Raw genomic sequence first — 15787 nt, forward strand, 5'->3', positions numbered from 1 at the left:
CTGATTGACTCAAAACAACACTCCTTCTCCCTGAAAGCCCTGGCAAAAGAAAAGGCATACCAATTTCCAGGGGTAAAGATTATATACCTGCCTCTACTGTCATATAAAATGTCGTGAAGCATACAAAGAAACAAGATAGAACAACATTCTGTCAAAAATCAAAGCAATCAATGGAGCTGGACTCAGAAATAAAACTAACATGGAAAATGTCAGTCAGGGGGTTTTAAAACAATTGGTTAAGATTTTAAAGAGTCTAGTGGAAAAGATACATAAGATGCATGATCAGATGGATCATTTCAGCAGGGAGATGGAAATTTTAAGAAAGAATCAATTAGAAAACACTAGAATGGAGATGAAGAATACCTTTGATGACCTCATCAGTAAACTTGATCAGCTGAAGAATTAGAGAACTTGAAGGTAGATAAAGAGAAATCACACAATATGAAACACAAAGTGAAAAATAGTAGGTCATCCAAGAGCTGTAGCACAATATCAAGAGCCCGACATATATGTCATTAGATTCTAGATGCAAAAGAGAGAGAATAGAGCAGAAGGAATATTTGAAGACATACTGCTTGAGAATTTTCCAAAATTAGTGAAAGATACAAAACTACAGATCCAGGAAGCTCAGAGAATATGAAGCAGGATAAATACAACACACACACACATGCACACCCATACGCACACACACACATCTGTACATATGATATTCAAACTGTGAAGACCAAAGACAGAGAAAATCTTGAAGGCAGCCAGAGGGGTGGGAAACATATAAATAAGAGTAAAGGCACTTTGTCAGGAGCTATGCAAGTCAGAAGACAATGGAGTAATATCTTTAAATGCTGAAAGAAAAAAAGTGTCCACCAAAATTGTATCCCCAGTGAAAATATTTTTAAAAATTAAAGTGTAATAAAGACCTTTTCAGTCGAATAAGAACTGAAAGTATTCATTGCCGACAGGTTTGAAGTATAAGACATGTTGAATGAAATTAATTCTCTAGGAATTAATTCTCCTTTATAGAAGGAGTACATCAGACAGAAATTGGGGTCTGCATAAAGAAGGGAAAAGGATTGGAATTGGAATAAATAAAAGTAAATATAAAGCTCATTTTTTCTTTTTAAAGTATATAAAAAATATATAAAGTATATAACAAATAGCGATACATTGTGTATATGTAGAATGCTTAAGAGTAAAATACCTGACAACAGCAGCACAAAGGATGGGCGGGAGGAGCGAAGAGCATAGTGTGTTTAAGGTACTTTCACTACACTTGAAGTGGCGTCATATAATTTGAACGTAGATGCAGATTAGCCAAAAATGTATATTACAAACTCTAGTGTAACCACGAAAAGTAGTTTTTAAAAGAAATAGCAAAAATAAAGCAATAGTGGAGGCAAAAATAGGATCATTTAAAATTTCTCAATTTAAAAGAAAGTAGAAAATAGGGGGTAAAAAAGACATGAGCAAGTAGAAAACAACCAGCAAGATGGTAAATATTAATCATACTATATCACATAATTAGAGTAACTATAAATGATCTAAACACACAAATTAAAAGACAGATTATCAAACTGGATAAAGAAAAGCAAGACCCAATGTATGTTTTCTACATTTTAGATAGAAAAACAGAATGGTTTAAAGTGGAAGGATGAAAAAAAATATATAACATGCAAACACTAATTTTAAAAAGTTGGAGTATCTATGTTAATATCAAAGATCAGAGTAAGAAATATCACCAGGGTTTGAAAAAACAGGCGTTACATGATGACAAAGTGATCAATTCTCCAAGACGACAAAAAAAACCTAAATGTTTATGCAGCTGATAATAGAGCTTCCAAATAAGTGAAATAAAAACTAATAGAACTGAAAGGAGAAATAGACAAATCCACAATTAAAGTTGGAGTCTTCAACGCCTCTGTGTCATTAATTGCTAGGACAAGTGTTCAAGAAATTAATAAAGATACAGAAGAGCTGTACAACGCTATCAGCCAGCTTTACCTAATTGACATTTATAGAACATTCCACTCAACAACAGCAGAATACAACAGCATGGAAAATTCATCAAGATAGACCACACTTTAGGCCATCAAATGAATGCTATTTGCTTTGGAAATGTGGGTCTTATATGGAGATAAAATTTGGCTTATAAAGCAAAGAGCTTTCCAATATATCAGAAATTGGAATAAACAACCTTACTAAGTAATAAATTCCACACTAGTGGAAGTATTGAAGGATGGCTGGATGACCACACCCATATGTCATAAGTAGGAGAGAGACTTTCAAGCTTTTAAAGCTAGAGAACCATTATTCAAATTAAACCATATAGAAAAGCATAAAATGTATAGCAGACAAAAGCAAAACCAGGATGGGCAAGGGCATAACTGATGTACCCTTGGACTCTGCAGGAGGCCTGAGGTGCCATTAGGAGATATTTAAGGCTCCACTGAGCATGGTTTTAAACTACCAGATAAGCGGGTTTGGGTGGGATGTGACCACTAAAATACTTTCCAACTCAGATTGTCTACGACCACCATTCTCCACTCATCAAGCTGGCTGTGCCCTCACTCTTAAAACTTCTGTAGTCCTTGTTTCATAAGCCAGGTTCACTCTGAATAACAAGGACGGCTCTGGAGTAAGTCTGCCTGTGTCCAAATTCCTCTCAATAATTTACAAAATTTATAATCTTGGAAAAATTCCATAACTCTCAAAGTCTCTGTAACTTGATCTGGAAAATGGGGATACTATTAATAGTATCTACCACAAAGGTTTTTGTTTTTTTCCAGTGGGAAGAAATAATTTAATGTATGTGAAGAATTTAGAACAGTATCTGACACAGTAAACGTTTAGTAGATATTAGCCATTATTTTTCTCCAGGCATCAGCAGCTTTTTGGGGTGCAAACTGCAAAGACTTTGGAACTAGTTAGACATTACTTCAAGTTCAGCTCTGTCCGTAGTAGCTCTGTGATTCTACACAACTTACTGCAAGCTCTTCCCTTCGTTTTCTTCCTTCTTTATTCCATAATCATTGACTGAACTACTACCGTGTGCTATGCATTCTTCTTGGTTCTTTTTGTACACAATTGGGCTAGAGAATTAAAAGAGATAAAGGATAAAGTTAAGTAAATCACTTCGTAGTAAATTACAGGATGCTGAAAAAATTAACCTCATCTAATTTGTCTCTAGGTCCCAGATCTGAAACTGTATTTTCAGAGTGTTTTCTATGTTCTCAAATCCCTTGATTTTATGACAACCTGGAACATAATTAGTACCAATAGCTACTTGCTGATAAAAATATAGTAGTCATCCAAATTGTGATAACAGAACACGTGGGAATCATCATGTCCTTTGTGGGGCCCAAAGAATTATGGGCACATCTCTTCACAGCAAATCAGAAATAGGACTCTTTCGTACATATTGTGGTTCTTCACATCCCAAAACCTAGCACTAAAGCTGCATTTTTCCATTTATTACCATCCGTTCATTTGGGGATGTACTCGCTAGCAGGAAAGTTGAAGGAAGCTAAAAAGAATTATGAGAGAAAACTTTTAAATTGAAAAAAATTCTTTTCAATCTGTTTATTTTCTTTGCTGTGAACTGAGAAAAAGTCATAATGATTAAGTATAGCCAAAGACCACCCAAAGGGATTTTTCAAATAATTATTTTTCAAATACTGATGAAGTTTGGGAATCATTGTTGGATGTATCAAAACCAAGCAGTTTCTAGGGTTTGGTTGACAACAATGAACATGTATGATTTGTGAAATCACAGTCGAAACCCAAAAAAGATTGTATTTGCTGTAGATGCTCCCTTTTCTTAAAATAGCTATTTCTTATCCTTTAGGCTTCTCCTCTCTCTCTCTCTCTCTCTCTCTCTCTCTCTCTCTCTCTCTCTCTCTAGTCAATCTACTTGGTCAGTCCCAACCACCTGACCCTTTCTGATTATCCAAGTCCCTCAACGACAGACTTGAAATGCAAACCTCCTTCTCTCATTATATCCCTCCTCTTTCAACCTTTATGAAAATATGCACCTTTTACAATACTACCTTGAGTTAGTTGGGTTATCACATTGCATCTCTAATCCTAATTGGCTTATGTTTGCAAGTTGTTGAGATTTTCATAGGGAACACTGAGCGACCGGGCAGTCCCTAGAAGTGCCATGTGCTCAGTGTCATATCTGGGCAGTTTTAAACATACTATGCTTTCAACTTGTCACACTCAATGTCACCTGTCCTGGCAGGTGAACTTCTCACAACTTGGCTCAAGGATCAGTTCTCCACAAAGACTTCCCTTTTTCATATCTGTTGGTGACATCTCTGGACTGCTTTGTGTGTGACTTGTGGTAGGCAGAATAATAGTCCTCCACATTTGGCTGTATCCTAATCCTACAAACCTATGATTGTGTTACCTCACATGGCAAAAGGGAGTTTGCAGATGTGATTAAGTTATGGATCTTGAGCTGGGGAGGTTAGCCTGGATTATCCAGGTGAGCTGAATGTAATCACAAGAGCCTTATAAAGGAAAGAGGGAGGCAAAAGAGAAAGGGTCAGAATTGGGTGATGCACTTTGAAGATGGAGAGAAGGATCATGCCAAGAGCCAATGAGTGGAGGCAGTTTCTAGAAGCTAGAAAATGCAAGGAAACAGGTTCTCCCCTACAGGCTCCAGAAGGGACACAGTTCTGCCAACACCTTGATTTTAACCCAGTGAGACTCATTTCAGGCTTCTGATCTCCAGAACCGTAGATAATAAATTTGTGTTGTCTAACGCCAAGTACGTGATAATTTGTGATAGCAGCATAAGAAAACTAGTACAACCTCCAAAAGAATGACTGTCTTAGGGAATAAAGACATCAATGTATGGGTTTTTCTTCTTGCTGCACTGCCAATCTGCCTATAACTATTAGTACTGGGCAGAATAAGGGCTTAGTACGTTAATGATGATTAACAAATTAATCCACAGATGACTCACTGAACAGTTATTGGAAGCATTTAATCCAGGGGAGCATGACACAATAGACAGAGCTACAGACTCAGGGTCAGAAGCCAGAATTACAATTCTAGCTCCTCTGCCTGCGTGGGGATGAATGACTTCACCTCTCTGAATCTCAGCTTCTTTACCTACAAAGAGAAACCAAGATATTCTTTGGTCCCCAAGGTACCTCCCAGTCATAAGACTGTGTGACCATATGCCAGGAAATTTTTGGAAGACATGCCTGAACTGGGTTGGGGGTTGGATTAATGACCTTAGAGGTCTCCTCCAGCTCCAAGATTCTATGACACAAACACAGCAAAACACATCTTGTGTAGAAAGTAATTCTAAGAAGCCGATTTTTCAGAGCCTCCTCGGGGGAGGGGAAGTCCTCTGAGGGCAAATAAAGGCACCAGTAGCTTTGGGTCAAGCCCTACTTCTGATTCAGGCCAAAGGCAACGAGAATGCCACAAAGAACATCAAAGGGCAGAATCTGGCCCTGGAACAAGAAGACGGATGGAGGGGAAGTCATGATCTGCAGTAAAACAAATAAATAACCTTTAAAATCACATCTGCAGACTGTCTAACGTTCTTAACTGCTTTCCAATAAGCTTCCCTGGTAGTTTGCCACAAAGCCTGTCCAAGAGGATTTACAACAGATGGAGGGAAGGAACTGCAACCCAGGCTTGATGCTGCTGCAAACCATTTGGGTGACCTTGGGCACGTTATTGCACCCCTCTGGCCTGTAAGTTTCTCATTTCAAAGTGAGGGGACTGAATTTGATGACTTTTGACCTCCCCTCCAGCCTCAGAACCTTACCATCTCAGCCCAAGCACTGATCATGGATATGCAAAAGCACAGTGGTTAGTTTTATATTAAATAAGCAGACTTTTACAGGATTCTGCAAAGGAGCCCAAATTTAAATTTAAATCTTAGCCTTGGGAGAAGGAAAGGAAGGGAAGGAAAAAAGGGGAAAATAGGGAGAGTTGCAGGAGTGTTTTTTTTCTCTCTTGTTAAACCATGTTCTCATTGTTTCCCCCTGTTGATACAACAGCTCAGAATCATCCATACCAATGTCCTGTTACGTGACCCTGCTCTAGCCAGAGATGTATAGGTCAGGCTTAGAGCTGGGGCTATCTTCCTGTGCTTGGGCAGAACTGTGGACGTGGGCCTCCCAGGCGTGAAACGCAAATCCCAAGATAACGCTTAGGACACTTAATCCTCTTTTGTCCTCAGCTTTCCAGTGTAGGAATCCAGCAAGATGGAGCACCGAGCTATTTCCCAGAGTTTCCATCTTAGGACAGGTCTTGAAATAGTTTATGATGTAACTGTTTCCACTGCATTTATTTCAAACCTTCTCCTATCTAAGCCAAAGTTGTGAGAACAAGAACTTTTCACTTTTTTGAGAAAGGCCCAGATGAAAATCCAAAGGGGGGAGGATTTCCGATTACCAGATGTTAAAAGGGATTCTGAGTTTGAACTTCAACAAGTTTATAACTTTGCCAAGGCCAATCCTCTACCTGCCCCCTGAGCCGCCATATCGGTACTTAGGTAACTGCGCCCATGGGATCATGAGTTGCTAGATACCAGGATATGTCTACCAGGGAAGAATGAAGGAGAATGGCAGAGTCAAAGTGTGTTTGAAGAGCTAATTATAAATAATTCCAAATATTGGGGCAATGTTTAAAAGAGGTATTTCCCCAGTGTGGTACATATACCTATGGTAGTATCAAATATACAAAACAATTTAACGTAGGACATGTGTGATACACTGCGTGTTTTTAGCACTTGTTCACGGCCACCCCTGCTCTTAGAGTCCAGTCCCAGGAAGAAAACCTATGAAACTTGAAATAATGAGGACACATATTCCGTTACCACCTCTCCTCAATAACCTGCCCACTTCCAAACAGGTACCCTGGCTTATCCCGCTGCAGCATCACCATGGCAACTTCGATCTCTCAAGTCCTATTCAGCATCCCTCACCACCCCTCATCAGCACCCCTTCCCTTAACTCTCTCAACACCCCCACATTACCAAACCAGCTTTAGGTCTCCTCAGGTTCCCCTAGTCCCTCAACCTTGACCTTTATATGACCTCCTTTAACCAAACTTTTCTTTAACCCCCTAACTCTTCTTCCTCAGTCAAGGCCTCTTCCTACCAACACTGCCTCATCTTACCACTCAGCCATAAGCCACAGACACCCCACACCTCTCAGTCCCTGTCCCTCCCTTCCTCAGTCTCCCCTTTCAGGTTAGATTTCGCTTCCTTCAATGGGTCAACCCACTGCCTCAGGTCTCCCTTGTCCTTACTCATCCCACCTTTTGATCCAATACAGTGGAAAATTGGTCCCTAGGTCAGAGATTCACTCCTGTCTGTTCTCTAGAACACACATTGAGCAACTCTTTCTCTCTGGGCCATGATCCATCCTACATTTCTCTCTCTCTTTATTTCCTTTCCACTAATTCCCTTTATAAATAAATGTATGTAAGTTAAGGCAAAAAGTAAGCTGAATTCAAAGGTATTTACTAAATAGTGTAGTTATAATGTGGATTTGGTCAAATTTTTAATGCCTGTACATGTATGACAGTGTGACAAAGACTACTGTAGAATTTCAGGATATTTTCCCATATATGTTTTTTCATTTTCCCCTGAGACATAACAGCAGGGAGGATAGGGCTAATTAACCCACTGTTGAGATGAGGAAGCTACGACTCAGAAAGGTTGGATGAATTACCCAAGGTCAGCAGCAAGTAGCTGGTAGATCCTGGATTACTTTTTACACTTCCTGACAGTGACACTCTTTCCTTCCATATGTACTTAAATATGATCCTTCATAACTCAAGATATAAATGTGAGATAGAGACCCATGAGTAAAATGAAGAGACATTTTTTAAAATTCATCTCAGGTTGTTTGAATGTGTGTCAAATTAAGAAAAAGTATGATCTATAGCTAAGAAAAAGACAACAAATCACTGAAGCGTAAATACGGTCCGCTTATAGAATGTGGCAGAAATATGAAACACAAATATAGCTCAAGGAAAATACTGTAAGCATGACTCCTGCATTTTCAAATATCAGATGTCTGAAAAGAGAGGTTGTTAAAAGGTGGAAAACACAGATTCTGAACGGAGTCCGCTTCCAGGGACGTCGTGGTCACCACACAGTGGGCCCCAGTGAATCCTGAGACAGCAGAGTGGTGAACAGGAGACATGGGGGGAGCCAGGCATTGACTGGGCATAAGATCTGCCCTAGCAGTCGATTTGGACCCAGGGGAGGGTCCAAACTGAACTGAAATGGCCTTAGACAAAGCATGGTGTTAAACCTGAATTCCATGCAGAGTCTTAGGACATCATAATGAAGAGCACAGGTGATGAAGTCAGAACTGGTCCAGGTTTAAATGTCAGTCGTCGCACCTACTTGATGGATGATATTAGCCTGACGTCTCTCTGTCTCATTTCTTCACCTTTAAGAAGGTGGCAATAACAGTACCTGTCTCTTATAGCTGGTGTGAGGAGTGAGTGAGATCATTCTTCTAAGAATATTAACACAGAAAAGTCCAGTTAGCGGCAATAAAAGAATAAAAAAATCACCCAAAAGGGATGAGGAATTAGAATGACATTGGGTTTAACAACAACATTCAAGACTGCAAGGCAATGGAATAATATCTTCAAACACCAGAGCAAATGTGATTTCCAGCCTAGGATCCCAAAACCCTCTAAACTATCAGTCAAGTGTTTAAGGAGATAAAGATATTTTTAGACATTCAAGGTCCCAAAATATTGCCTACCAGACCACCTTACTCAGTAAGCTGTTGGAAGCCATACTCCATCAAAGTGAGAAAGTCAGCCAGGGAAAAAAGATGGAGGAAACAGGAGAAACAGCCTGGGCGGGGGACGGGGGGTGGGGGGAGATTATTCTAAGATGATGTTAAAGACAAGCTCCAAGGTCACTGATGTAGCCAGCATGGAAAGCAACACGATGAGACTGAATCAGGAGAAGGAAGGCTCCAGGAGGACGTCTCCAAGGGAAAAAAATTTAACTGACATATTACTTAATGCATTTGACAATAATATGCAGAGTTTTGCCACCTGGAAGGAAGTTTGTGGATGAATTTGTGATGGTTACATGGAACAAATGAAAATGTAGGGCAATTTTTATCTCTAGTAATACACACCAAAATGAAAAAAAAGAGAAAAGAGAGAAAATGTCATAATAGCACACTGTGGCTCACCCATGAAGAATATATCATATATACAAATTTAAACACTGGATTTTGGTACAGCAGAACCAGGAGAGGGGTTTAGTGCTGTGGCATTTAAGAGACCTAATTCCTTATTTTCCAAATTGGAGGCCAAAGATATATAATCTGAAATTGAAAAATTAAGAAATGATAATATAAATTTGTTATCAGGAAATAAGGAGATAAATAGAAGACCTGGTCAGGTGATTTTAAAAATAGTGGCCCCTGAGTTTTATAAGCCTATAGTGTTACATGAATGTTTAAACTATCTATATGAATTATTTGAATTTTTAAAAGAAAATGAAATATAGGGTGCTTAATAGAGTTTCTGGCATAGAGAAAATGCTCACTAAATATTAACTCTTATTATCATTCTTGTTAATATATTTCAGGAGAGAAGTCCCAGAATTAGCTGTGCATTGTCAGGAAAATTAGTAATCCAGAACCTAGGAGATACCAGGTTTTTAGTAAACTGTCTGAGGACAGAAACCATGTTTCTCCTCTTTCCTGATATACCATTACCTAACACCACTCCAATGTAACAGAGAACAGGCAAAAAATAGGTATTTAAAATATAGTTATTGAATGAATGAATGAATGAAAATATAATATTCAATTGCTAAGGTGGGGTTAACTCAATCTACAGGTACAGAAAACAAAGTTGAACATACTTAAAGGGGGTTTGAGTGTTAATTCTGAATAGAGCTTAATTCACTTGTTTATGGACCTAGCAAAAGAGTTAATGACAATTTTAATTCTCATATTTAATATTTAATTTTAACATGAGACTTTAAATTCTCATATTATGTTCCACCAACTTGTCTTCCCAGCTCTCATAATCTTGAATTTCCAAGAAGTTCTCTTATGGAGACCTGGAACAGGACAATGACAAGAAGAGTGGGAAGGAAAAAAAATATAAACAAACTATCCAAAACTCTCTAAAAAGAAAAATTAACTACAATTTCAACTCTCAGGAACATGATAAACAGGGCCTGCCAAAGTCTTCCAGGAATATCCTCCAAGGGAAAAGGACATTGGGACATTCGCAGTCCGACGTGCAGTTCTCTGTGTCACAGGCTGACAAAGACGGTGTCCTGGATCTAGTACTGCCTGCAGAAGTCATGGGAGACCAAGTGGGAGAGTTGGCAAAAACTAGCTTTCTAAGGCATGCATCTTGTGTAGAAATGAGAGCTTAATTCATCCATCAGATACTCTCTGTCTGCCCCTTTAGATTCATTCTGTACACTCTTCCATCCTGCTAACCTGGCCAATGTGGATGCAAGCTCATCACCCTCTGACTTCTGGTTGTGAGCTGCCAGAGGTCAGTGGACAGAAGAAGGGAGCTCAGGCTACTTAGTCCCAGCCACTACCGCACCCATGCCCACTGCTTTCTGCTCTGTTGGCTCCATTTCTCTACTGAAGCAGCCTTCTCCATTCAGATCCTCTCTCTGGGTGCAGGGAATTGCTCTCCAGACCTGGGGATACTGACAGCTCACTGCTATTGCTAACCCTTGGGATACTACACTCTTTCATGTCTATTTCTCCAAACCTTTGCATCGAGTCACTTTACAAAACTCTTCCCCATTACCTGAGGTGAGGGTGGTATCTGTCCCCTGCATGATTAATACATGTGTGATGTGTGTAATGATTGCATAGTTAACAAATGTTACCAGGATTTATCAGATTGGGGATAGTCTGTGAATAGAACTTTTCATGGATCCCCATTTTTCTGGGAGACTCCCATAAATGAGGGTTTACAGTATTCTCAGTCCACAGTGAAGTCCTGCCAGGTGCCAAAAAGCCCCCAGTGAGATTATTTTATATTTCTAATTACTCTGAAACTCTAGGTAGAAGAATAGCGTGTATTAGTTTCCTATTGCTGCATGACAAGTGGACACAAATTTAGCAGTTTAGAACAACTCCGTTAGCTCCCAGTTTATGTGGGTCAGAAGTCTGTGTGTGGCCTGGCTGGGTTCTGTGTTTAGGGTCTCACAAAGGCAAAATCATGGTGCGGCCAAGCTCATGTTCATCTCATCTCACCTGGAGCTGGGGTTCTCTTCCAAAAGCTCATTTAGACTTCGGCAGAGATCAGTCCCTTGCTGCTGTCGGACTGAGGTTCCCATTTCTCAGCCAGCTGTCATGTGAGGGCCACTCTCAGCAGCTAGAAGGCAATCACGTTCCTTGCTACGTGTACCATCCATCTTAAGAGACAACAACAAAGCCTCCATTATGTTAAATAATTCTCATGCTTTGAATCTGACTTTGTCCCTAACCTCTAGACCCAAATTTAAAGGGCTCTTGTAATAGGTCAGACCCACCTGAATAATCTCCCTTTTGATTAATTCAAAAGATAAGGATCCTGATTATAACCGTTAAGCTCATTTTGCTATATATCATCATTCTCACAAGTTCAGCTCACACTCAGTAGGAAAGGATTAGCAAAGGGCAAGGGTTAATGGGGGTCATCTTAGAATTCTGCCTACCACACACTGCCTTTAGCAATCCGTGTTACACCCAGGATCTACGCTGCATCGCACAGAGGTTGAGTGAGTGGGACATCTGTGTAGTCATATTGCAACTAAGTGTGATGATGTGATGATGACCAGGCTGTGGATGTGGACAAAGGTTGAAGTTCTGAAAGGAACTGGGAAGGGCAAGATGGGCTATAGCCCACTCTTTTTTTTTTCTTTATGGAGAACTTAGAGCAATAGTTTTCATGTATAGTCTCCTCCCTAGGGCAAACTTAGGTAGTTCTCATGGTCATTTCAGTCTTACAGATGAGGAAACTGAGGCTCTAAAGAATTGCTCAAATGCTCAAAGTCACCCAAAAGGAATTGGCAAGCGACGGTTCAAGTCCAAATATGTATCATCTCGGAGCTTTGTCTCTTAATCACTAAGTTGTAAAACTACCCAGATAGCCCTGTGTTCTGAATCCTGCCTTCCCTTCAAAACCCCTCCATTGCATCGGCCTGAACTTGACCTCCTTAACTAAAACTTTCCTTGGGATGAGTTCTTTCCCAGAAATGACTGGTGGCCAGTGTTTCATGCAAATTGATCTCAGGTCCTCCAAAGATGATTGGGGAGATGTGGGTCCTAACCCAGGGCCACTACTCAGCAAAGAGGTTATCACCACATGGAACAGCCACTCCTGCTCATCAGTGTCACCGTAGTGAATTGGCATAATGTCGGCAAATACTGAAGAACCTTGAAATTTAATTAGTATGTACAGCCTAATCATTGCTAAGTGTGTTGCGCTTTTGAAATACTTAAAATAGCTCAAAACCCTTCTTATTGCAGTGACAAACACTTAGGGACCAAAAGAATTCATGTTAGGAAACAATGCTCTATTTAAAAGTGACCTTTTTTTTTTTTTTTTTTTTGCAGAGGCATGTCTCTGTTCAGGATTTTAATGACAAAAAATTGCATCCTGAAAAGAAGAACCGAATAGGGGTAGTTATTTTTTTAACATTTTTATTGGAGTACAATTGCTTTACAATGGTGTGTCAGTTTCTGCTTTATAACAAAGTGAATCAGTTATACATATACATATGTTCCCATATCTCCTCCCTTTTGCGTCTCCGTCCCTCCCACCCTCCCTATCCCACCCCTCTAGGTGGTCACAAAGCACCGAGCTGATCTCCCTGTGCTATGCGGCTGCTTCCCACTAGCTATCTATTTTATATTTGGTAGTGTATATATGTCCATATATACACTACCACTCTATAAAAGTGACCATTTTTAATTCCCAGTTTTCCCAAAGGGAAACTTTGCTTGAAATTGAACTCCAAGTCCAAATCCTAGAATATAGAACCTAATATCTTCTGGAAAATTATCACAAGGCTCAAGATTCATGGTAACATTATTTTCAGCCAATTGTGAGTGTGTGAATCAAGTAGATTAGTGCTAAATTTCTCCTTAGTCAATCAGTAAGTGAGCTCCTCTTTAAAATTGTGAGAAAATACTAGATCTACTGATTTTCAATCTCATCATGTCAATTATTTCCTAAAAGTCCTCATTACTTCTTGTTTCTTATTGGATAAAACTCTATATCCTTAGCAAGTACACAAGGATACTCATGACCTAGATACTCATACTAATTCTTTTCATCTCCTACACTCCCCTTCTTTCATTCAGTTGCTCAACAAATATTTATTACCTATAGGCTGTGAGTTAGAGATATAAAGGTAGAGCAAGACAGTCACAAGAACTTTCCTGTTAGACTTGCCTTTCTGGACACATCATACCTGTGGTTCCCTGAAGATGCTTCTCCTTTCACGCCTCTTTGCCCTTGCATATGCCTCCGTGATATTCTCCCCTTGTTTCTCCATTCCCATCCTTCAGATGAACTCCTACACATTCTTTATGTCTCAGCCTCTATATCACGGGTTCTGAGAGGTCCTCCTTGAATTTCACTCCTCCAACCTCAGCAGCTGCCCTTCCCTGGACATTTCCCCCTCTGTTCATGCCTGTATTTCACAGCACTTACCCACATTTCTGTAATGTCCCAGCATAAAATGGCCTCTACTTTACACCTTCAAAATCATCCCATGGCCCCTCTCTCCACTCAAGCCATACTGACCTTTCATTTCTCTAAAGCACCAAGTTCTTCATGGCCTCTGTCACCCACATGTGCTCTTTCCTCTGCTTGGCCAGTTCTTTGCCCATACTTCACCTGACACACATTTCAGGTCTCAGCTTATATGTCATTTCCTCAGAAAGTCATGTGTTAACCACTCAGTCCTAAGGAGGTTTCTTCAATTACTGCTTTCATGACGCCTGTTGTTTTCATTCATAACATTTACCACTATTTTTAATTCTATGTTCTTTGAGTTATTACATTCATCCATTTATTCTATCAATATCTATTGAGCAAATGTCATGGGCCAGGTACAGTTTTCAAAGCTGGGGTAATTGTGTAGTGACTGTCTTCTCAGCTGTGGAAAGAGATGGATCATAAACAAATATACAAGTAAATAAATTAGATACTTTTTGGCACTGAGGCATGCTATGAAGAGGATAAAATAGGGTGATGTGACAGAGTAAGTGGGAAGGGAATACTGCTTTAGTTCAGGGAAGAAGCAAACCAGATGGAGATCATAAGAGGCATCTCTAGAAGACAACGTCATGAGCAAAGGCTCAGGGATGGGAATGAGTTGGAAATGTTCAAGGGAGAGACAAAGAGATAGCGTATCTGAAACCTGGTGAATGAGTGGGGATAGAAGAGAGAGTGAGGCCATGTAAGAAGGCAGGGTCTATGTCAAGCAAGGCTGTGCAGACTGTGATAATAAGTCTGGATTTTATCCTGAGAGCAGTGAGACAGTTCTAAAGCATGGGTGTGGCTTATGCTTCAGGAAGATTTTTCTAGCTGCAAGGTAAAGACTGGACTGATACAAAGTAGTTCAGGAATCCCAGGTATGAAGCTGTTTCAGGAGCCTGGAAGAAAGGAGATGGCATCTTGGACTCCAGGTATTGCAGTGAAGATGGTGAAAAGTAGTTGCAGTTAGGATATATTGGAGATCGGACTTACTGATGGGTTGAATGTGGGATATAAGAAACAAGAGAAATTAAGGATGACTGCTGGCCTGGGAAGCTGGGTGGATTGTAGTAGTCTTACTCTAGATGGGGAAGGCTGTGGAGAGGCAGATTTGTTGGGGAGACTGAAGCGAATGAGATTACTCGTACCATTTTGCCCAGGTGAAGTGTGAGATGCCCACTGGACTTCCCAGTGAGGGTATCCATTCCGTAGTTACATAAATATATGTAACTTAGAATGTGAGTTTTAGTTAAAGATGTAAATTTGAAAATAATTAATACATAGAGATGGTATCTGGCGCCATGAACTAGATAAGGTCATGAGGGAAAAGGGATAGAGGAAAGAAAAGGGGAGTGAGGATAAAGTCCTGGGGTATTTCAACATGTAGAGGTCGTTAGATTTCAGGAAGAGGAGTATCCAGCAAGGGTACTGAGAGGGTACATCTAGAAAATATGAGAAAACCCAGAATACTGTTACATCAGAGAAATGGGGCTGTAGCTAAAGGATGATCTTATCAGGCAGGGTTCCAACAGAAAATAGATGGCACAGTCAAATTAGGTTAATCCTGGGAGAGGTTATTTATAAAGGTGCTGCCTATGAAGATATATACAGGGCATGGTAACTTCAAGGGATGGTACAGTAGCTTTCTACTTAAAAGGCAGTTTCTAGGGTAGTAAGTACTCTGACCCTACTCACCTGTCTTTCTCCAACATCCTGAAGAGGCTGCCTGGTCACTAAATCCAACTAGAAGCCCAAACACAAGGAACCCATTGAGGCAGGGTGCAGTGTGGAGAAAGGTCAAGAATGGATCCAGCGGAGCCAAGAGAAGCTCTCTGGCAAGATGACCCAGGCTCAGGTCAAGGTTTTTACGCTTCTTGTAAGATAAACGGTATTAAAAGATGTTTGTGTGCCAAGGAGATTGATCCCACAGAGGAGAGATTGACAGTGGAGATAATTAGAAGAATGAGGTATTTGAAAGTGTTAGAGGGGTGAATCCAAAGACCAAGAGGAATGGTTTGTTTTGGAGGAGAGTAGAGACCAATCTTCA

This window comes from Phocoena phocoena, chromosome 17 (assembly GCF_963924675.1).
Source record: "Phocoena phocoena chromosome 17, mPhoPho1.1, whole genome shotgun sequence".
In the NCBI taxonomy this organism is placed as follows: Eukaryota; Metazoa; Chordata; class Mammalia; order Artiodactyla; family Phocoenidae; genus Phocoena; species Phocoena phocoena.